Source organism: Onychostoma macrolepis, chromosome 21 (genome assembly GCF_012432095.1).
Source record: "Onychostoma macrolepis isolate SWU-2019 chromosome 21, ASM1243209v1, whole genome shotgun sequence".
Lineage (NCBI taxonomy): Eukaryota > Metazoa > Chordata > Actinopteri > Cypriniformes > Cyprinidae > Onychostoma > Onychostoma macrolepis.
In genome coordinates this window covers 28,257,142-28,279,892 of record NC_081175.1, presented here as the reverse complement: position 1 = coordinate 28,279,892, position 22,751 = coordinate 28,257,142, and the positions used below count along the sequence as shown (strand labels likewise).

The window sequence follows — 22,751 nt, the reverse complement described above, 5'->3', positions numbered from 1 at the left end:
AAAACATAAAATCAAACTTATGCATAATGCATAATGACTTAACCAATCACATAAATACAGTGGAAACTTGTTTGAAAACACTTATTATGAGTCATTCATTTGAAAAGCAAATTGCAATTTTTTTATTTATTTTTTTTTTTTACAAAACATTTAATAAAAAATTGTCTTGTTTGCATATGCATTTGTAAAACTGCACATAAATATGCACTGAAAAAAAAACTTTGAAACAATTTTCACTTGGAAAATGCAAGTAAATTTCACAAGTATTTGCAAACAAACGGCAAAGAACATTGAATTAAACATGACATTTTAAAGCAGGAAAAAAATGTAATATGTTCTTGTAAAACAATAATCTTCAAGAAAAAAAAAAGTAAAAAAACATTTACCATGTGGCTAAAAATGCAATTAAACTTAATTTGCTTAATAAATTTAATTTTATTTCAAGAGATATTCTCTGAAAGCAAGTCTAATACTGAATGCAAAGTTAAATATGCAAACTAGTCTTCCATTTTTGACGATTAACTTTCAAATCAGAAAATAAAAATGGCTTGAACTAAAATAAAAAGTCAAAACAAGATGACGAATGTAATCCCAGCTTCATAATTGTGAGCATGTTCAAGCACAACTGACAGGAGGAATGAAATATCTCCAGATCACACAGAATAAGTTTCTTTGTGCAACATGTTTCTAGTTGTAATGGTGAGCATTTCTGAACAGTGGCCTTTAATTCTTGTTAGTCGTGATGCAGCTCAAGTGAAGAATCGTGATCATCAGAGAATTGCCGTGTTCCAGTGCCTGGATTTTTGTTATAAAGCTTCTTTAGTGCATTTTTGCTATGAAAAAGACGAGTGCATTTGGGAAAAATATCTCCTACATTTCAGATCAGACTCGATTTGGCGAATTTTTTGCAGAGCGATGCTTTTATACCAGTAATGATGACAAAATAAGAGTCTGAATCGAGACTGTTCCACTTTATAGAGTCATTCAGATAATAAATGTTTGTTACTTTATTTTGCTATTTAAAGATGATTTGGAGACGCAGATGTGTTTGAATGAGAGAAACGAAGCAGTGATTCGAAACACTTACACGTCATGTCTAATGTGTGTGTGTGTGTGTGTGATTCATTTTCTGGATTTGTGTTCTGTTGTAAATGTGATGTTGTTGTTGTGTTTCTCTAAAGCTCATCCTCATCCTCATCTGTTTGTTCTCATCCTGTAGTAACTCGATAATGTCATGTACATGACCGTCTGTAGCAATAAATGTGCCATTTTTATGACCTACCGCTTTCAGGCTTGTTTTGTTTGTTTTATTTGAATAGAAATGTAAGATTTTTAATATAACAAAAGCACAAATGCAGACAAATTTAAACCAGTTTGCACGAATTAACCAAAAAATTTCATAATATTTGTATCAAAGAATTGCAAAGATGTTTAAAGCACATTTATATCCAGACTAAAGGACTAAACCAACCCTATATACTAAATTTTTAGATATTATATTATATTATATTATATTATATTATATTATATTATATTATATTATATTATATTATATTATATCATTATATTTTAGATTTTGTGCATATTTTTTTAACTTTATATTTCAGCTTTTTAGTATAACATAAGCACAAACTGAGCCTAAATATTCCTTTTTAAATAAAAAATAATTCAGTCATTCATGAGTATTTTTGTCTTGTTTTCCAATAACAATGTCTAAACATATTATAATAAAATACAGTTATGTGAAAACAGACAATACCAGAACAAAAAACATGTTTTCGTCATAAAATATCCTAAATTTATATTTAAAATTGTTATAATAGTTTATATTTTTGTATCTTGCTCAATTAATTTAATCATTAAAAACATTATTTTATTACTAGTGAACATTCTTTTTTAAATAAATGAGTATTTTTGTCTTCCAAAATGACGTCTAAACATATTGAAACAAGATACATTTATTTGAGACATAAAATTGCACAAGATATAACAGAATAGCAACATGTTTTCAGAAAATATCTTATATTTTTGCATCATGCTCGATTGATTTAAATGAATAAATAAATTCATTAATTCGTTCATTCATTCATTCATTCAGTAATTCAGTGATAATAATAATAATAATTTTTGTTTTATTAAAAGGTTGCCTTCTTTAAAACACCATCAAATTTAAAACAAGATGAACACATTTTTTTTTTTCATTTTACCTTGGTTTAAAAAGTACAGTACCATGGTAACAATAATGTTTTACTGAATGAATATAAAATGTATAACACAAATAAAGGCACCTCTAAACTGGTGTTCACAAACTTGATACATTTAAAAACAACAATGACAAGAATAATGGTTTCAAAACAAAAATGATCAGAAATGTTTAGAATTGCATGCATGTTTTAAGAGTTTTTACTTCCATTATTTAACCAGGAAGGTCCCTCTGAGTTGCAGCATGTCATCAGGGAGTCCCAAACCTTGGTTTGCTGTAAACTGTGAGACGCCCAAAGCGGGCCGGTCCTGTACAGAACATCACAGACATGCTTTAGCTCTGAGCTGTGAATCTGACGTCATGTGTGTCTCACTCGCTGTCCCTGTGGCAGAATCACACTGTCTGTCTGTCAGCTCAGATCCACCCGGGAACTCACACACACTCAGCACAGCGACATGCCTCATCAACGCATGTGTGTGTTTCATGATCAGTTTATGTAAGAAGCACATTCATGCTTTATGACTAGATATATTGTTTGGATTATAGTGTGTGTGTGCATGTGTGTGTTTCGTAGTTATTTTAGTATCATTTAGTTTTGGTTGAATAGAGTTCACTTTATTCATTTTAGTTTGATTTTATAATTTTAGTAATTTATTTTTTAAATTATTTTATATTTTATATGATTTTATATTATGTCCAGTATTTATTAATTGTTATTTATTAGTTTTTATTTAGTTATTTTAGTAAATGAGTAACATTGTCTTTGCCATTAGTAGAAATAAAGTACGTTTAATATAAAAAGTTTAATATAAAATAAATAGGCTTTTCTATTTTATTTCGTTTCAGTTAACATTTATTTTAAGTGATGAATTTATTTGTTTTATGGTTTTAGTTTTAGTTAACGATAATAACCTTTGATCTGTGTTTTCAGACAAGTACAAACAAAGTAATTCTGGCCCTAAATACATTTGTAAAAATTCACTGTGGTATTAAATTTTTTTTACCCTAAAATACCCACATTACTACAATAATACTGTAGTAGTAAATGCCATTAAAATAAATAGCAGAAATATTCTGCTTCTTATGCTGTTTATATGGCATCCCATATGAATATATTACGATTTTACTGTTTCAAATCCTATAGACTTCGATTATTTTACATCACATCCGATTGAGTTGTAAAGAGCTTTTATGGCCTAATGTTCTGTTAAATGTTGAAATAACCTGATATGAGTCTGAACATGACGAGGTGAATGACGACATGCTTTAAGCGAAAGACACAGATACTCTGAAAGCACAACAGGTTTCACTGATTTCTTCTTTTCCCTCCTTATTCAGTATGTTGGCCAAAGGCATGCTGGGAATCCACTCCCCGCTGTGGCACGCAGGAAAAGCGGCGTGACCTCATACATAATGCAGTAATGTACGAGTAATGCAGAAACACACCGTCAGGTCAGTCCTCGAGCGTCTGCTGCAGTGCATTGTGGGTGTGGTGGAGGGTCAGGGTCACAGGGACTGACAGAATTAATCTGAATTAAGTGAATTAAGTGATCTGTTAGTGTTCAATGGCGTGTCTTTTAGAGGTGGATTTGTCAGGAAAGATGATTTTGCTGAACTAATGCTCTGTCAGCATTGATTCATCATAGACATGCATGTTGACTTGTTAGGTCTTTATTTTATTCTTTTAAAAAGGCATTTAAACTGGACTTAAAACCAAACAATAACTTAAAATAAATGTGATTAGCACAGAAAATGATTTTGAACAAAAATGCATGCACTTTTATTGGAAGTCTATTTATTTATGTGTTAAATTCTGACCTTATTTTCATAGCACCAAACAACAACAAGGCTTTGCCAAATTTTGTATGTTAATTAGAAGTCTATGGAAGTATTTATTTGTTTTCTTTGTTTGTTTTGTTTGCTTGTTTTAAAGTGGCTCATACCAATATTTTTTATTACTGATATGATTTATATATAAAGGTATATATTTAAATAATTCAAATAATTTTTTATTGTTATGTGTTCTTATAAACTACTTATAAATAATAATTTCTAAATATTATTTATTATTATTATGAATTCTGGTCTTGTTTTCCTCTAGTGCTGGTTTTCATTTTAATGGATGAATAAGGGCATTTTACAGATGTAATCCCAAAGCATCCAATCATTTATTCTTTGTCTTTTTTTTCTAATATTTCTTCTTTATATTCATAATATTGTTGGGTTAGGCATTTTATTGGATCCTGAGGGACTGGATATAAACGGATATAAATGGATCTGACTCTAAAACTCATTCAAAATTCCTTAAATAGTTCAGGATCGTTTGAGCCCGAGAAGATTCCCAAATATGGTGAAGAATAACATCCGCTCTTGTGTAAAGCAGATTTACCGCAGTAAAACCCTGCTGCTGTTGATAGGCTTTATTTCTCAATGCGACTGGAGGGGCGTGGCTTAGGTTCACGGGCGTGTCTCGGGCCACGCCCACACGTGCATAGGTGACCCGCCCAGGTGTGAAAGTCACCGTGCACTTCAGCAAGAACAAATACACCTGAGAGACACGAGAGGACACGGATCTGCTCCACAGTCAACGGTAAACTCAGTTCCTTCACTTGACGCTGCATTTACTCCATAAACGCTTTAATAGATCGATTATCGCTCATCTGTGACGCGACAGTGATTGTTTATGTGCGATCAGCAGGTCAAAGTGCGCCTGAGGTAAAGATCTTTATCATTTCTAATGTTTAATATGAAATGTGAGCGCCTGTTGTTTCAGATTGAACAAGTTTAGTAACTTTTAAAGGGGTTTTGTATAACAAAAGTCAGAAATAGTAGCCTAATATTAATGTATATATATATATATATATATGAAGAGTTTATTTGCAAAAACCGATAACTCAAAACATGTTTTTATTATGTTATCATGTTTTTATTGTGTTTTATTGTGTTAGTTAGCTGTTTTTTTAAGTTATTTTTTAACCTAGTCAAAATAACCCAACTGCAGTTTGATTGAGATTAATTGAAATGAAACAATGAAAAAACATGATTTCTGAGAATTGTTAAAAACGGAATTATCTGTTTTTGCAAGTGAACTCTTCATATATATATATATATATATATATATATATATATATATATATATATATATATTATATTATATATCATAAATCATATAGAATCATATAGTAAATTAAATACTGTGGTAGGCTATTTAACAGGACTATCTGTCTCTCTCTCTCTCTCTCTCTCTCTGTCTATACACACACACACACACATATATATATATATATATATATATATATATATATATATATATATATATATATATATATATATATATATATATATAAAACAAACTGGGTGAGCTTTGGAAATATACTGTGATAATACCATAATATGTATAATACCAACATGTTTCTTATATATATATGTGTGTGTGTGTGTGTATGTATGTGTGTGTGTGTGTGTGTGTGTGTATAGAAACGTGTGTGTGTGTGTGTGTGTGTGCTACAATAGTTTTATAATCATACTAGATATTTAGCATATTTACAGTACCATTGTGTTACCATGCATAATGATGTTTTTTACTGCTTGTTTTCAAGAGTCAAAAATGGTTATTATGGTATACAAGCATGTGCCATAGTAATTTCATCATTTTTGGATCTTTGATCTTTGATTCATGGTAATCTCTGAAGCACCTTGTTGTACTGTATATACATACCATGGTATATGCATATATCAATCGTATATGAAAGTACCATTGCATTGTCTTCCATTACCAGCACTGTACCGTGGTATCAGCGTAGTACTTTCTACACAAGAGGTTTAAGTTCACACATATGTGTTTGATAATTATCGATCACAGACTGCCCGTAACTTGAGCTCTGCAATGGTTTGTGTGAAGTGTCAACATGAGACATCAGACCCGTCGAGCAGCATCTGTGACAATCATTATTAAAGAACCACATCAAGGTGACAGCGCTCTGCTTTATTTGATGCTCGCAGTGTTTCTGGATCTTGACACTGCATTAATTGTTTCCTGGCAGGAGGAATGCGATCCGCCCGAGTGGTGAAAGTGCTTATTGCTCTTGTATTTAACATGACAGATTCCTTCTTTTCACTCGAGAACGGGCCTCAAACCAGCACAACTAGAAGGAAGTATTGATGTGCTGGGTGTTCACAGACAGACCGAACAATAGGGGCAGGAGCGGCTCTATTGTGGCATGATAATTAGAGAAAACAAGAAAAATGTTGGTCAGCTTTAGTAGGCTGTTTTTGCCCCGGTGACTCACTGTTATTATGTCAGGAATCATTCATATCGATCAGGTTGTATAAAATAGCAGGCTGATCTTTAGAGAATGTGTTTTTGGAAAAGCTTCTAGCTCAGGGTTTGAAAACAAACCATGCAGTTTTTTTAAAACTTCAGATTCCTTCAGACATTGATGAATTCATGACTTGAGCAGTAATGCGTCATAGTGAGATTTGTTACGCAATGATTTACAGCGTTTGACTCATTAATGTTCTCACCGGTGCATGACAAATCGACATTATTCATGAGTGATTTGTGTGGCTGTGATTACACGACCAGGCAAACGTGTGGACTTCGGAATTTATATGCATTACAATTTTGCTTTCCTGGAGCTCAAACTGTAGACAATTGGCAAGGTCATGGGTTCGATTCCCCGGGAATGCGTAGATTTTTAGACATATATTCATTTGTGATGTATTTGTTTACAAACCTGCATTCATTTATTAATTGATTGATTGCTTGTATGTTTGTAGAAGATAACGAAGGAAAAACAACAAGGTGCTCTAGCAATGACAAGGTCATGGGTTTGATTCCCAGAGAATTAATAGATTTTTAGACATATATAGATTTGTGATTGATTGATTGATTGACTGATTGTAGAAGATACTGAAGGAAAATCATCATGAAGTGCTCTAGCAATGGCAAGGTCATGGGTTCGATTCCCAAAAAAAGTATACCTCGAATGCAATAAGTCACTTTGGATAAAAAGAGTTAAATATGCAAATATAACAATCTTACTTTTTTTCAATAGATTAGATTTTTAGACAAATATATTTCTGACTCATTTTGTTACAAACCTACATTTATTGTAGGCGATATATTGGGAAAAACATCAAGTGCTGCAGAAACACCAATATCATGGGTTCGATTCCCAGGGAATGCATAGATTTTTAGACATAATGTATATATTTGTGGTGTTTCTTTACAACCTGCATGTAATTATTTGTTTATTTATTTAATGATTCTAGAAGTTATTGAATGAAAAAACATGTAAGTAAATGCAAGGTCATGGGTTCGATTCCCAGCGAATTCATTGCTCTTTAGACATATTTATTTGTGATGTGTTTCCTTTACAAACCAACATATTTATTAAATAATTTATTTAATGACAATAGTAGATATAGAAGGATCATAGGTTCGATTCCCAGAAAATGCTTGAATGCAATAAGTCACTTTGCCTAAAAGTCTCTGCCAAATGCATAAATGTAAATTTGATCTTAATTGTCAATATAAATCCTGATCTTAACTGATCATAAAAACATATTTGAGCAAAAGACTTTTTATTAAGTGATTAAAATGAGATTTTTTTTGACAAATATATTTGTGATGTTTTGTTACATACTCATCATACATTTCATATTGTTATTTCATGACTCTGATGGCTTTATTATTATTAGTATTATTCTATAATGTGTCCAAAATCCTGATTGCCAGTGTATTTTTGTATCACTACCGATATGAGCTTACAGATCAGTCTTTAATGAAACTTGCTTGTAGAAATTACAATTCAACAGAATGCAATAGAAATGCAATATTTTTTGACGCGTGTTGTTGTTGTTTTCACCATGGTAACTGGTTATATTTGAAGTATAGTATATGATGTGATTAGTGTCGTTTAGTTGATTTCAAAGCAGCATGCATGAAATAATGCCATCATTGTGTATCTTTAATGAAACCTGCTTGTAGGACTTCAGATCCCTGTGATTCTTACAGCGCTAATGCAGATCAAGCAAAAGTCCAAACTTGCCACATTAGCTTCTTGTAGATTCCTTCAGGTGTTTGAACAAGGTTTGTTGTCTTAGTGGAAATCCGTGAGAATGAGAGCTGATGTCTGAAGTGAGGAATATTTTGAGTGATATCAAACACACAGGTACGAGCTCCACCCTCGAATGCATTCTTTCATGACTTTTATTGTGCATCATGTCAATCGTCTGTTTATCAAACCATCTGTGATGTTGCCACGGTGACCATCAAAAAACCCTGTGACTCATCTGGTTGAGGTGAAAGTATCATTGTTACAATGTAACATTCCATTTCCTGCCGTGCACAATAGAGCTGCAGGATCAAACCTCCTATTATAAACACACATCCGCCTTATTAGTCAAGCGCTGGCCAATGACATCATAGAGGGTTTAAAGGAGGGTAATAAACTGAATCTGTAATAGTGCATCAGGGACAGACTATCATGGGTATTTTTTGTTCTGAATGTGAGGAATGCATTTAACAGGCCTGAGAACATGGAGCTCAAGTATGTTCAGAATGAAAGGTGTCACCCGTCGCTTCATATACAAACAAACGCCCAGAATCAAACCTCAGAAATATCTCAGGAGCTTGTCATTCTCCTGAGGGTTTGCATTATACAGCAGCATATTTCATTAGTGTTGTGCAGGCGCTTGTTTACTTTGGTGTTCTGCAATATTGAAGTGCAGTAACTGCAGTAGTGTAGCGTCAGTACGTTTCTCAGCTCCTTTTGCATTTCTGCATGAGATTTGAAGCATAAATTTTGTGCATATGCTTACAAGAAGAACTATAGTGCTACCATGGTTTTCTGCAAGTGCTTCCATGCCAGTATCGTTTTCTTTTTTTAACATGGTAATTGGTTATAAATTTGGGTATCATTAAGTTTGTTTATTTTAAAGTACCATAAAATAAAACCATCACTGTATCAGTGTTATTTTAGAATCATTGATAAACTATTATAGTTTTTATTAATATTTTGAATTAGTTTTTTTTAGTAGTTTTAGTCATTTGATGTGTTTTTTGTAATTTTTATAAGTTTAAAAAAAAAATTATATGTAGTGTTTTTAAAAAAGAATGTATCATTTTTAGTACTTTTTAGTTGGTATATCAGGTTAACTAAATAAAAACGAAAATTTGTTTTTTTTTTCTTCGTTTTAATTTTAAAGTTTTAGTAATTTGTTATGTGTTTTTGACATTTTTATTAGTTTTAGTTTTTTAAATAAGTATTATTTTTAGGGTTGCAAAGGGACAGAAAATTTCAGGTTAAGTTTTGCAAACTTTCCAAAAGTTTCCGAAAAATCATGGAAAGTTTATGGAAATTTGCTGGAAATGTTCCACCCCTTTGCAACCCTAGTTATTTTCATACATCAAGTTAACTAAATGAGAAATGTTATCTTGGCATATAGATGATTATTATTAAAAATAAATAAATAAATAAAATAACTGCTGTCACATGAGTGTATGTTTGTATATGAATATGGTTGCTGTGACTCTTGCACTAATTGAGAACTCAGCGTGTTCCCAGTGTTTATTGAGTGTATTTGCTAAATTTGTTGTAATTACACGACTGTCTTTGCCTGTACTGCAGTGAGAACACCAGGAGCCCGGGGCCTGATCCTCTGTGTGTTCAGACGCTGGTTAGTGAGGGCGGCGTCTGTTCGTGAACAGCTTCTGATCTGCTGAATGACCGTCAGCGATTCACAGTTCTGCTCCTCTTATTGCAGACACATCAGTTTTTCCCATCTGACTATCACTGTTAAACTCGGTCAGCAAGTTATTGGTGCCAAACGATTGCACTGAACTTATACTCTGGATTTGCTTTTAAACCATTTTCACTGAGGAATTGCTAGGAAATTACATTGAATTAGATGTGAAATTTTGAAGTAGAAAGACTGAAATAGTATTTTATTGTTAAACATACTCCAATAATTTAATAATGTTTTATTTACAGCTTCAAAACATCTCTTTTTTTTTTTACAGTGTAATATAAGTACCTTAATACACACTGCAGAAAATCTTTTTCTTAATGAGTGCTTTTCTCTTATTTTCCAGTTTAAAAACAAATCTACAAAACCTTGAACTACGATAAAGTTGCTTTTACAAGTATTAATTTCTAAGTATTTAGCTTTTTTCAGTATATCTGACAAGTTTTAATATCTTGTGAAGCGTTTTTCAGCAGTTGTTTTGTATTTTTAGGATTAAAAAAAAATCTTGTAAAACAAGATTAATTTAAATTTTAAAAGCAGTTTGTTTTATTCATTTTGCACAGGTATTATTTTATTTAATTTTTATTTATTTAATTTTTTAAAAATTTTGAGGAAAATGCATCTGCATGAGATTTTAATCAAAAAATCATTTTGTACAGCTGGATTATTTTTAACTAAAACCATAAAAATGCTATTATTTTAAATAAAATAAATATGAACTGAAATAAAAAATATATTTTATTATTGTTAATAATAATGATACGTTTGTTCATTTTTATATATTTATTTTTATCTACCGGGAAAATTGAAAATAACTGTATTATTATTATTAATAATAATGCATTTTATTAGTATTTTTATTTTTAACCTTATATTTGACTAGTTTTAATCATAGTTTGTCTTTGGTACAGTAATTAAGAGATGGATTTTGGAATGTGTGTCATTGTAAGAAAAGCAGTGAGCTGTTTGCACACTAAATAAATCTCATAATGTCTCAATATCGAGTCACAGTGAAACATCATCAGTAACACGTGTGTTTTAAGGACATGATCGATGTGATATTGTCCGTTTCTTTTTTGTGTCAGTGAGTTGCCTTTGGCTGTTCTGTGTGTAATAATGGTTTTAGATGGTAAGGGCCACACCTCGTTTGCAGGATTGACAGCAGAACTTCAGCTGCATGCGTGTTGGTTTGAGTTGTCAGTCGTCTGTCAGAGCCTCGTTGTTTTTCTTTCTCGTATTTCATTACGGTCTTATTTGCATGTAAAGTCGGTTGCCTGGTATTTTTCCGCCTCCCTGAAGGATCGCCGCTCGTCTCGCAAACCCAAAACTTGGCAACCGCCCAATATTTGGTCACCAATTATTTTTTTCTTGATTGGGCTTCTGTCTCCGGCACAATTAAGCTCCACATCAGGGCTAATTGGGATGGAGTTTGTTGGGTTGTTTTTGAAACTCAAAATAAGTAAACTTTGGCAGAGGAGTGGATGCATATCGCCCCCTGTCTGCTGCTCTGAGATCAGCCCGGGTTCGGCTTCGATCCAGATCAGAACATGCTGAAGATCCACCAGAGCAAATAACATTTATAGAAGAGGGATAGTGAGGCTAGTTACAGCTAGTTACAGCATTTTAAACATGTTAATGACAGTCTTATTTTATTATATTTATTATTATTTTAAAGTTCTGGTGATTTGGTTGTGTGTTTTTGTCATTTTTATTATTAATTCTTTTTTAAAATATGTCTATATACATTGTAAAGAGAGATTTTTTTTCAAAATTTTAAATGAAACAAATGTAGTTTTAGTTTTATTGATTTTTAGCTCATCAACATAATCAAAAATTAGATGTTGTCTTGACAACTGTCTGAAATAATACAAAGAATCAAAAGTATTAAAAAATCAGTCAAATAATTAAAGTCAAATTTGTAAAATAAATTTGTTTAATATTTCGTTTAAAATTTTGAAATAATAAATTAGATTTTTGTATTTTCTAATATTTCTATATTTCTTATATTTTCTATTATTTGTTTTAGTAATTTTGTTGTGTTTTTTGTCATATTTTATTAGTTTATTTTAGTTTACACTGTAAAGAAGTTTTTTTTTAAATTGTAACAAAAAGAAAAAATGTAAAAACAAAATTGTAATTATTGGTGTGCATTTTAAAAGAAAATACTCTTTCAGTCTTTCTATTTCAAAATTTCATATTTAATGCAATTAAATTCTTACTGTTGTTTTTTTTAAATTACTTGTGAAATTTACTTTTTTTTAAATTGTATATATATATGCACTGTTAAAAAAAATCTGTAAAATTTACGTAAGAACCAGCAGCTGTGGTTGCCGGAATTGTACCAATAAAAAATACAGCAACAACATTTTAGGTTTTACGGTTTTAACTTAAATTTACAGTTAAATACTGTAATTTCATTAACTGATATAATGTTAATATACCAACCTATTGAAGTACTGAAATCTGTTTTGTACCTTTGTAATGCACTGATAACCACCAAATGCAGGTGGTGATGAGAAAGTCACATGATGAACCAAAGCCCATCACAAGCAGCTTTTAAATAATAACATATATAGAAGGTGCACAGTGTCATTCACACAAGCACTAAACACCATCATGGTGAGACTCATTAAACTGACATATGCAATAAACATTCATTTAACAACATTAGATGTAACATACAACCCTAATAAACATAACATAAGAAAAAACTTAGAAGAAACATAGTTATTTCAAAGAAAAAACTTCCAATTTGAAATGTAACGCAGGGAATTATGGGAACGTCAATTTACGGTTTTTCCCTGTAAATTTTACATTCTTTTTCACTTCCAAAAACGCTATTTTACCGTAAAATTGTCTGAAATGTCTATTACAGTTTTTCACCGTATATATTAGGGGAACTTACCGTTAACCATTTAACAGGGTTTTACTGTAGCATTTTTACATTTTTTTTACCGTTAAAATCAGTCATTTTTTACAGTGTGCATATATATTCTTGTATATTATTTACAAATAATGTTTTTATGGTTTTAGTCAACAATAATAACAATTTCTTTCATTCCTCATCAGAAATCTTGAATATGCATTGCATGCATGTTATTTTGAGAAGTCTGTCTGCAGTCTAGACGTCTGATTATGTTCTCGTCTCTCTCTCTTTGTGTGCGTTTTGCTTGAATTATGACTTGCAGTCAGTCGTATTAGTCCGTTGTTTCATTACAGTCAGACTTATTCATAAAAGCATGTGAAAAGAATGTGAAAACTTAAAGCAGTTTGTCAGCAGATCGTCCATCTTCTATAGAAACTATAAATGCATCTAAATCCAGTTCATTATCAGCCGTCTGGACGGAAGCGTATGCTGCATTACGGATTATTTAATAATCATCTTCACGTTCGGATGCTTGTTTTTTAGCGGCTGAACTGCATCTGTGTGAACTCTTCTCTCTATAATCACTGATCTATTGTTGGGCCGGTTTCACGAGGCTGTAATGGAGGATAAGTGGCAGAGATGCAGATCGGCGTGTGTTTGTCAAGCTCTTGAGATCGTCAACAAAAGGCCTTCCAGCTGTGCTGCTGATATTCCCATTGTAACACCTGACATCCGGCCAAATCCTGTGACTTTCCCCATCAGCCTGCCAACTTCGGCTTTTATTAGAGGGAAATAAGTAGGTGCGATCGCTCGAACAAGCCTCAAGATACAGACTCAATCTCCTGCTGGAAAGGCAGCTGAAGCTCGATTCAGATACTAGTTGGGTTTAGTTGCTTTGTGGGAATCTTTGGTCATTAGTTGTGATGGATAGAGATGGTCAGCCAACAACTTAACTGTTCGATTAGTGAGGTAATAATATAACTGTGTTAAGTAATATTAATAATCATCCTCATCATCGTGAATTTTATTTATATATCAATTTATTAAAACTTTAACTGAAATAATAAAAAAGTTTTATGAATAACAATAATAATAATAAAAATAATAATTGTATTAATGCATTTGTTAATATTTATTTTACCTTTAACTGAAAAAATACAAAAACAAATTTAATATAAAAAATAATACATTTTATTAATATTTGTTATTGTCAAACCTTTAACTGAAAAAATGCAAAAATTACTTCCAGTAACAGTACATTTTATTAATATTTGTATTTTTACAAACCTTTACGTGAAAAATACATATTATTATTAGTAGTAGTAGTATTAATAGTAGAAGTAGTAGTAGTAGTATTGTCATTTAATAATGATAATAATAATGCTTACTCAAAAAATTCTAAAATAATTGTAATATTTATTATTATTATTAGTAGTAGTAGTAGTAGTATCTATTTATTTTCAGTCAAACCTTTAACTGGAAAAATGGTAAAATAATTGTAATATTTATTATACATTTTATTATTATTTATATTTATTTATTTAATATTAATAATTCTATATTTTTTCATATATCTTTGTCAGTGGGCATTGCATCACATTGTTTTTCAGCATTTTGCACCATGTGGTGTTTGAAGATATTGTTTTTCACATCCCTAGTCTTTAACTGGAATACCAGCTGATGGATCTGGTTTTGAACTTATAAACCATCGTGATCCAGCTGATTAGAGCTGGTAGACCGTGAGCTGGTCTCATCTGAAATGCGCTTATCTGCATTCCTGCTCTATCAGTGCTGAACCTTTCCTCTCTCAGTCCTGTTGTTGTGTAACTCTGAGCGTTCAGATGAAGGAAGGTCACCGAGCCACGGCGTTCGCTGTCTCCTAGCAACGGGAATCTGGGAGTGTTTGGAATTTGTCCAATAGTGACTTATATTGCAGAATTCCAATGGAATGAGTCACGTTGTCATGGCAACAGGTGAACGAGTCAATGATTGGCCGGCAGCCAGTCGGATGCGTTATTTCCAGGAGGTGCTTTCAGTGTCGCCGGGTTCATGATTTCAGGCTTTAGCTTGTCAGATTCACACCTGCAGGCCTTTCATTTGCTGACTGACAGATCCGCTACAGACAGCATCATCTCCCATCATTACGTTATTAGAAATGTTACTATGTAGGCACCTCACCAAGTTCTAATCTACAATAGTTCGCTTTATTGTTGTTTTAAAGCTGTTTTTATTGACCAGAGCTCCACAAAGACACCAGCTGCTCTCAGGAAAAGACTTTAACCCTGATATTTAACCTCGGGGGTAGTGCACTAGATGGAAATGCTCTAGGTCTGAAGGTCAAAGGTCACTGACAATCATTCCACCACCTTTGTTTCCGTCCGTAGCACCACCTGACTAATCCATCACAGACATTTATTTTATTCATTTTTATTTTAATATTTTATTTTATTTATATTGTTTATTTTTATTTTATTATTTATTTTTTAAATATTTTGTTTTTATTTGTTTATATATATTTCATTATTTTTGTGTTCACAGCACCACTTAACCAATCACGAATTTAATTTAATTTAATTTAATTTAATTTAATTTAATTTAATTTAATTTAATTTAATTTAATTTAATTTAATTGATTTATTTTTATATATTTTATCATCTTTGCACCCCCTGACCAATCAGAGATAAGGTGTATTGTGTTTTATTTTATTTGAATTTACTTTATCATTAAAAATGTTTTTGTTTAATTTATTTGATTATATTGTATATTTTGTTTAATTTTATTTGTTTCTTTTTATATTAAATAATGCTGTCATGGTCAGATCAGGTTTTGCAGGTTGAAAAGTCCCCTATACATATATAAAACAATATGGAACAGAAGGACAGTTGGTTATTGAGCATCAGAATGCATTTATCAGTGTTCGGTTGGTAATAATAAACCAGGTTTCTTTTATCTTAAAGCCTGTTTGACCTGACGCTGAGATTATTGTATATTGCACCACCTTTACGAGGAATTGTGTGGAACTCGGGTGTATTTGGCAGCAGAGGAAGAGCAGGATTGAAGCTGTGTGTGTTTTGTAACCGTGAGCCCTTCACCTCTTAAAACTTTACTGAGTGATATTTAAAACAGCCGCACCCAAACACACACACACGCCCTGCGGGAGAGAGAGAGTGTGTGTGTGTGTCTGGCTGACGGCCTGCTTGAGTTGAACGCCCCACCCGCACACGCCCTGTTCCCAGCATGCCTTTCACCTACATGCCACAGGACGCTGTCACACAGAACTTTGTACATGTTTTCATCTGTTGGACGAGTGATGTAACACAGACAAACTGCGACCGACTGTGACAGATGAGATTTCAGATGACTGCAGCAGAGAACGAAGGAAATTTCTCCTCAAAATAAAATAAAGAAGCTTTTTTTTTTGCATTGTGACATTTTTCATGACAGTTACAGACCAGTTTGACAGGACGCTTCCTCCCTTTTAATAATAAACAGCAGGCTTTAGTTTGTCACAGACATGAATTGCTGCATCAGGGGGAGGGGCTTCCTCCTTCTAGAGAACATTTGATTGGACGGAAATCTGTGTGGTGCAGGATGATGTCACTATTGTCTTTCTTTCTTTCTTTCTTTCTGTCTTTCTGTCTTTCTTTCTTTCTTTCTTTCTTTCTTTCTGTCAACCAGTGCTGAACTTTATCATTGGTTTGCATGGGTTAATACATGAACTAACTATGAGGAATTTTTACTGCTTTTATTAACCTTAACCTTTGTTCCTGTTAATGTTAATTAATAAAAATGTTTGTTAGTTCACAGAAGTCTTGCTTTAGTATCAATGAGATATTCTTATAGTTTATACTAATAGTTTGAATTTGATGTTATTTTTGTTTTCCGTTTTTATTTAATTTTTTTTTTTTTTTTGTTAAAGCTGAAGTAATTTTGTGGGGGTTTTATACGCCTACATTTTTTTTTTTTATAGGTTTTTTTTTTCAGTTTTAGTTATTTTAGTGAATCACATTAAACTAAATGAAAATGAGAAATAGGTTAGATGAGATTAATCACGATTAATTTCAGAAAAAAAATGTGCAATTAATTAGTAAATTTTTTAATCGATTGACAGCACTAATATTAGTGCTGTCAATCGATTAAAAAATTAATTTTATTTCCAGTAACTTAACTTTAGTTAAGTATAATAACCCTGGTTGACTGCGTTAACTACAGTGAAAATGTTGAAACTGAAATTGTTGTTCATTGCTAATTCATGCAAACCTTATCATAAAGTGTGACCGTTCTTCTTTCTACTGCATATGAGTTAATCACTGATGTGATTCTGATAAGTTAGTAAAGTGAATTTAGTGTCAAATGTCTGTTCTGTGACACTAAAATGTCAGATGAGTTTTGTTCTCAGTTTTAAAGTTAGTCTGTTGTCATTCTAATGAGTTCTCATTTGCATAGCGAGATAAACCTGTGAAAAGATCTAATCAGGTGACAATTCATCAGATACTGCTAGAAGTCTTTTACATTCTCATTCACACACACTCTCATATAGCGTGATCAATGAAGCAGAGAAACACACACACACACATATGCAGGGCGTCCCGTTGTGAGGGTCACACACAGCAACCAAGCCAAACACTGCTGCCGTGTGAAAACACACACACGTTTCTCTCTCTGCATCTGCGTGTGTAACTACAGTAAGTCAGTTTTTCTGTCTTATGACTGTGCTGCAATAATTCAAGTTTTGTTTGCACACTTTCCCATGATTCTCTTCATGGCATCACTGTTTGTTGCTCCAGTTTGCATTATGTCGGATATCTGCTGGATTACTGTGGATTTCGAGGGGTTTTTTTTGCAATAAGCAGACTGATGATGATGATGTCATGGCCGTTTCTCTGCTTTCCCACAGTGCACTGGGATCGGCCGTGGCGTGTCCCCGTCTCTTAAATAAATGTGCTTGATTCGCATTTTTAATCCAGTTTAATTCTGCAATCATGAGTCAAGGATAAGCCATAAAAAAATCACACATGATGTCACCTTTGGGTCATTTACAGTGTCAATTAATATTTATGAAAATATGCAAATCAGTTTGGTAACCGTTTGGAATGTGCGTTGCATCGTGAGATACAGTATCGCTCAGAGATGTAAAAGGTCATGCATGCTGAAATGTCACATGCAAATACATATTGCATGGTACAGAAATAGTAGTATGATATGATAAAAAGATATGTTTCTAGAATGTTTCCACTATTATTCAGCATTTTCAAAATTTTAAATTTTTCAATTGATTTTTATTTTTCAATTAGATTAAAATTATTTTATTTTTATTTTACTTTCTCAATTATTTTTGCAATTTTTCTATATTTATTTTATTTACCTTTTTTCTCTCTTTCCAATCTACGCTTTTTAGTAAACTGAGTTTTAGTTTTATCTTTTCTTTCTTCTTTATTTTTTAAATCTAATTTATTTTCTTATCTTTTTTTTTTTTTCTAGAATATATCATATATATAAAATGTTTCACATGCACCAGTACTTTTCTAAATGTCATGCATTAATGAATATGTGCACGTCTCGTGTGTGTGAATGTTGTTCAGATGGAGATGTGTTGTGATTGAAGGAGCGGATCAGACAGATTGAAGTCTTCTGTCTGTGTTTTTCCCATCTGGGACTGAAAATCTCCCAGCAGCTCTGAGGTCCAGCGCCGTCTGAGTCCATTAGTCATCTGTGTGTTATAGTGACACTTCATCAGCTCAAGATCATCATTTATATGTGTGTGTGTTTGTGTTTCAACAGTGTGTTTCTGAAGAGGACAAAGAGACTTCAAGGAGACTTGAGAAACTGATTAACTAGAGTAACAGCAGAAGAACTGAACAAGAAGCGCCAAGTGAGTACAAACACACGCATGCACAGACTTTCACTAAAACATCTTTGACAAACTTTATAAATGTGAATATTTAGGAAAATATATACATGAGTTTCATGACTACTGAAATGTACACGAGGTAATAATGATGTAATGTTATAATGTTTGGTAATGAGACACACACAGAACTTGCATTACACAATGCATTACATGTAATTAGCATAATTGTGCAAACATCAGAGACGAATATTAAATATTGCATCAGGACGTGTGTGTCGAGGAGTTTAAGTGACAAATCAGACTGATCCCAGCATGCTTTGCTGCAGAGCAACAAGACATCTGGCACATTAAAGTGTGTGTGTGCACTCGAGAGCGTGTGTGTTGTTCTGATCTCTTTGTAAACACACATCATGTGCTTTTTCTGTCGTTTAATTTTACATTTTTTTTTATTTTTTACATTTCTTTCTTTCTTCCTTTCAGATAAATTTAATAATTTAATTTAGTATTTTTTAATCTCTTTTAATTAAATTAGTTAATTATTTTTATTTACCTTTATTTTTAGTTTTCATTAAATTTTTTTAAACGTTTTAATTTTTCTTATTTTTTTTCTTTTTATATTTTTAATTTGTTTTTAATTAATTTATTTTTTATCTTTTTTTCTATTTTAAGTCTGTTTTTATTTTTTATTCTTTGCTTTTATTTTTTATTAGTCTTTTCTATCTTTTATTTATAATTAAATCTATTTATAATCTATTTTTAAAATTTTCTTTCTTCTCTCATTCCTCTGTAATCCTTCATTGCAGCAGCTGTTACGCCTGAGTTAACTCTTTAAGCGGAGGCTGATTTGCATATTAACCCTGTTAGAGGCTGTTTGTTGTCTTTGCTGAGTTGATGGCATCAGTCTGTCAGAAAATCCCCGTTTCTCCTCTTCAGTCTCAGAATCAAGTTTTAGCACATCTTCATACTCCAGGTCTGCTCCTGTGAGGTGTGTCTTCCTGCTCTTTCCAGTAAATCTGTTGTTGTTGGAGAAACGTCTCGCTCACCAGGTCGGGTCTCTTTGTGACGTCGCGTTGGGTTTGGCTGTTTTGTTTCCATATAATAATTTATTGCACTGACTTGAATTCAAAACCAAAATTAGTCTGGTTCGTAGTTCAGAACTCAAGTCGATGCTTGTCTTCTGAAGTTCACGCTTGTGAAACAAATGCCTGCTTTCCCTGGAAGAATCAAACCCGTAATCCCCTTGTCTTACAGTCTTTATGATTTCTGTGCCTTTATTTGGAGACAAAGTGCTTTAATCCGAACTGAAAGCACCTGTTTTTGTACATCAATCCTTTGCATTGTTCCTCGTGAAGAAATTTAAATGGTAACTAAACCATTAAATCAGCAACAATAAAAACAAACATCTCATATTCAAACAAAACACAGATTTCATCTAAAAATGCTCTATACCCTTTCTTTCTTTCTCTTTTATTTTAACCTATTTTTATTCCTTAGTTTTTTTCATTGATATTTATTTGTATGTATTTTTATTTTGTTTGTTTTTTATTTGTTGTTCTTTATCTTTTCTTTCTGTTACATTTTTGTTTTTTTTATCTTTTCTTTGAACTTATTTTCTAATGTATCTTTTTTCATTAATTTATTTGTATTTTTTTCTTTCTTTCTATCCATTTTTTATTATTTACATTTTTTAAATATATTTTTTCTTATATCGTTCTTTTCGTTTTATCGATTGAGTTTTTGCAGGAGCTCTTGAAGTGTCCGTCTTGCATGCAGCAAGATTCATGTGGTTTCAAATCAAAATCAAATCAAATCTATGTATTGTCACACATCGTGTACACAAGTATACCGATGGTGAAATTCTTAGGTACAAGACTCTGTGCCGTGGCAGTACAAGCAACAAGGTTTTTGGGCTCTCATCAATATGCCACTCATGTTTTCATAATTAACCACATGGAGTTGTTAGTCTGGTTTTGCAGATTCTTCCCGCATTTAACTTCTTGATCATTTTTTATTCTTTTTGTCTTCCTGAAGCTCTTTGCATTTGTTTGTTTGTTGGCTCAGTGTTTTTTATTTCCTGAAGCGTCCGTGTTTATTTCTGTCCTGTTTGTCTTTTGTCCCTGGAAGGAAACAATTGTCAGATCTCACCTCATAAATTATCGCGGATGTGATTGGAAAGGGCCGATGCATTCGCACCTGTTTCAGACGGAGCGTCTCATTATCAGCCTCATCTGTCGCTCACGCCGCGTCTGATTGGTCCAGAGAAACTCAGCGTGAAATCAGGAAACCACAGCGCTAGTGCTGCTAGTTAACTCAGTCATAACTAGTACAAGTACTGATGAAACCCTAACAAGCTAAAACACTCAGAACACCCTAACAACTGCATAGCAACAAACTGAAACACTCAGAACTTCCTAGCAACAACATAGCAACAGCCTAAAACACTTATGTCACCATAGCAACAACCTAAAACACTCCAAATACCTTAGTAACTGCATTTGAAACAGCCTAAAGCACTCAGAATATCTTAGCGACTCCATAGCAACAGGCTAAAACACTCAGAACACCCTAGCAACTGCATAGCAACAGCCTAAAATGATCAATATCCTAGCAACTGCATAGCAACAGCCTAAAAGACTCACAACACCCTAGCAACAGCCTAAAATGCCCAGACGTCCTAGCAACTGTATAGCAACAACCCAAAACACTCACAACACCCTTGTAACTGCATAGCAACAACCTAAAAGACTCACAACACCCTAGCAACTGCATAGCAACAAGCTAAAACACTCACAACACCCTAGCTACTGCATAGCAACAGCCTAAAACAATCAGAACACCCTGAAAACTGCATAGAAACAGCATAAAACGCTCAGAACACCCTAACAACTGCAAATTAACAGCGTAAAACAATCAGAGCACCCTAGAAACTGCATAACAGCCTGAAACACTCAGAACATCCTAGAAACGGCATAGCAACAACCTAAAATGATCGCAACACCTTAGCAACTGCATAGTGACAGCCCAAATCACTCATAACAATTTAGCAACTGCATAGCAACAGCCTAAACAGTCTCCTAGTAAGGAAAAGTGAATTCTCTCTCTCGACCGTCTGAGGACTGATGACTTTCTCTGGAGTCATCGAGGGGAAAACTGACAGATTCATCACATTCAGTCAGATTATACACACAACATGACCTTATGCTGTAGTGTCTGAATACTGCTTTTCAGTGCGGAAGCTGCAGGTGTAGTGCAGGCTGGTGCCGGTCTTTTATCTGATACTTTCCCTTTTTGCTTGTTTTCCATTTTGTTTTATAGGGTATCACAGTTTTTTTTTTTTTTTTTTTAACCAGGGTTAAATTTGACTCTTGCATCATTCCCATGTGTTTTACTCTTTAAATTATTGATCAGTATAGAAGATGCATCCTTTCACTTTATCTTTGATTCTTAATGTTCTTTTGATCATTTATTTATTTCATTGCATTTTTAGGGGCATAGGTATCATTTGGTGTTTTCAGAGCTTCAGAAGAGATTCTGAAGCACTTCTTTCACATTTTCCTCTTAATCACTGAACGTGATCGGTTCTTGTGCTTTGAGATGTGATGGTCACTTCATAGGGCACACTTCATAGTGCTTTACTGCATCTCCCTCTAGTGGAGAAAGCACAGACCTCAGGCAGGACTCCTCTTTCGAGTAATGATTTTGCAGAAATCTGTTTGTTTTTTCTCCCAGGATGCATATTCAGTGTACTATAATGAGAATTTGGGTGAAATTAATTGTGCTTAATTGTCTTGTCACATTTTAATTTTGTTTGTTTGTTTTTGAAAGAATTATGCCCCAATTCACAATTATTAAATAAGAAAGAAGTAAAATAAAGTATAAAAATATAAAATAGCAAAATAAGTAACCTGTGGCTCCTACACTGAAGTAGTGTAGTCATTTTTCACTCAGAAATTGTTAGTAGATTTCAGAAATTAACACATTGCATTAAATGTAACATTTTAAAGTAGGAGACTGAAAACTGAAATAGCATTTTATTAAATATTATTTAAGTTAAATATTAAATACAGTTATATAAAAT

The 22,751-nt window shown here is 32.7% G+C and overlaps 1 protein-coding gene across 3 annotated transcripts in view; it reads left to right on the top strand.

Annotated features, from left to right (window-relative positions):
• The first annotated feature begins 4,644 nt into the window (after positions 1-4,644).
• The window catches only part of LOC131529189 (cingulin-like protein 1), a 40,383-nt gene continuing 22,276 nt past the window's right edge, over positions 4,645-22,751 (top strand). Inside the window, exons 1-2 of one of the 3 annotated variants that reach the window (XM_058758760.1) lie at positions 4,645-4,793; positions 18,604-18,694. The gene's annotated coding sequence lies outside the window, so the exon portion shown is untranslated. Of the gene's footprint in view, positions 4,919-18,603; positions 18,695-22,751 lie in introns of all 3 variants that reach the window. The other 2 variants (XM_058758762.1, XM_058758761.1) reach the window with 2 other exon arrangements.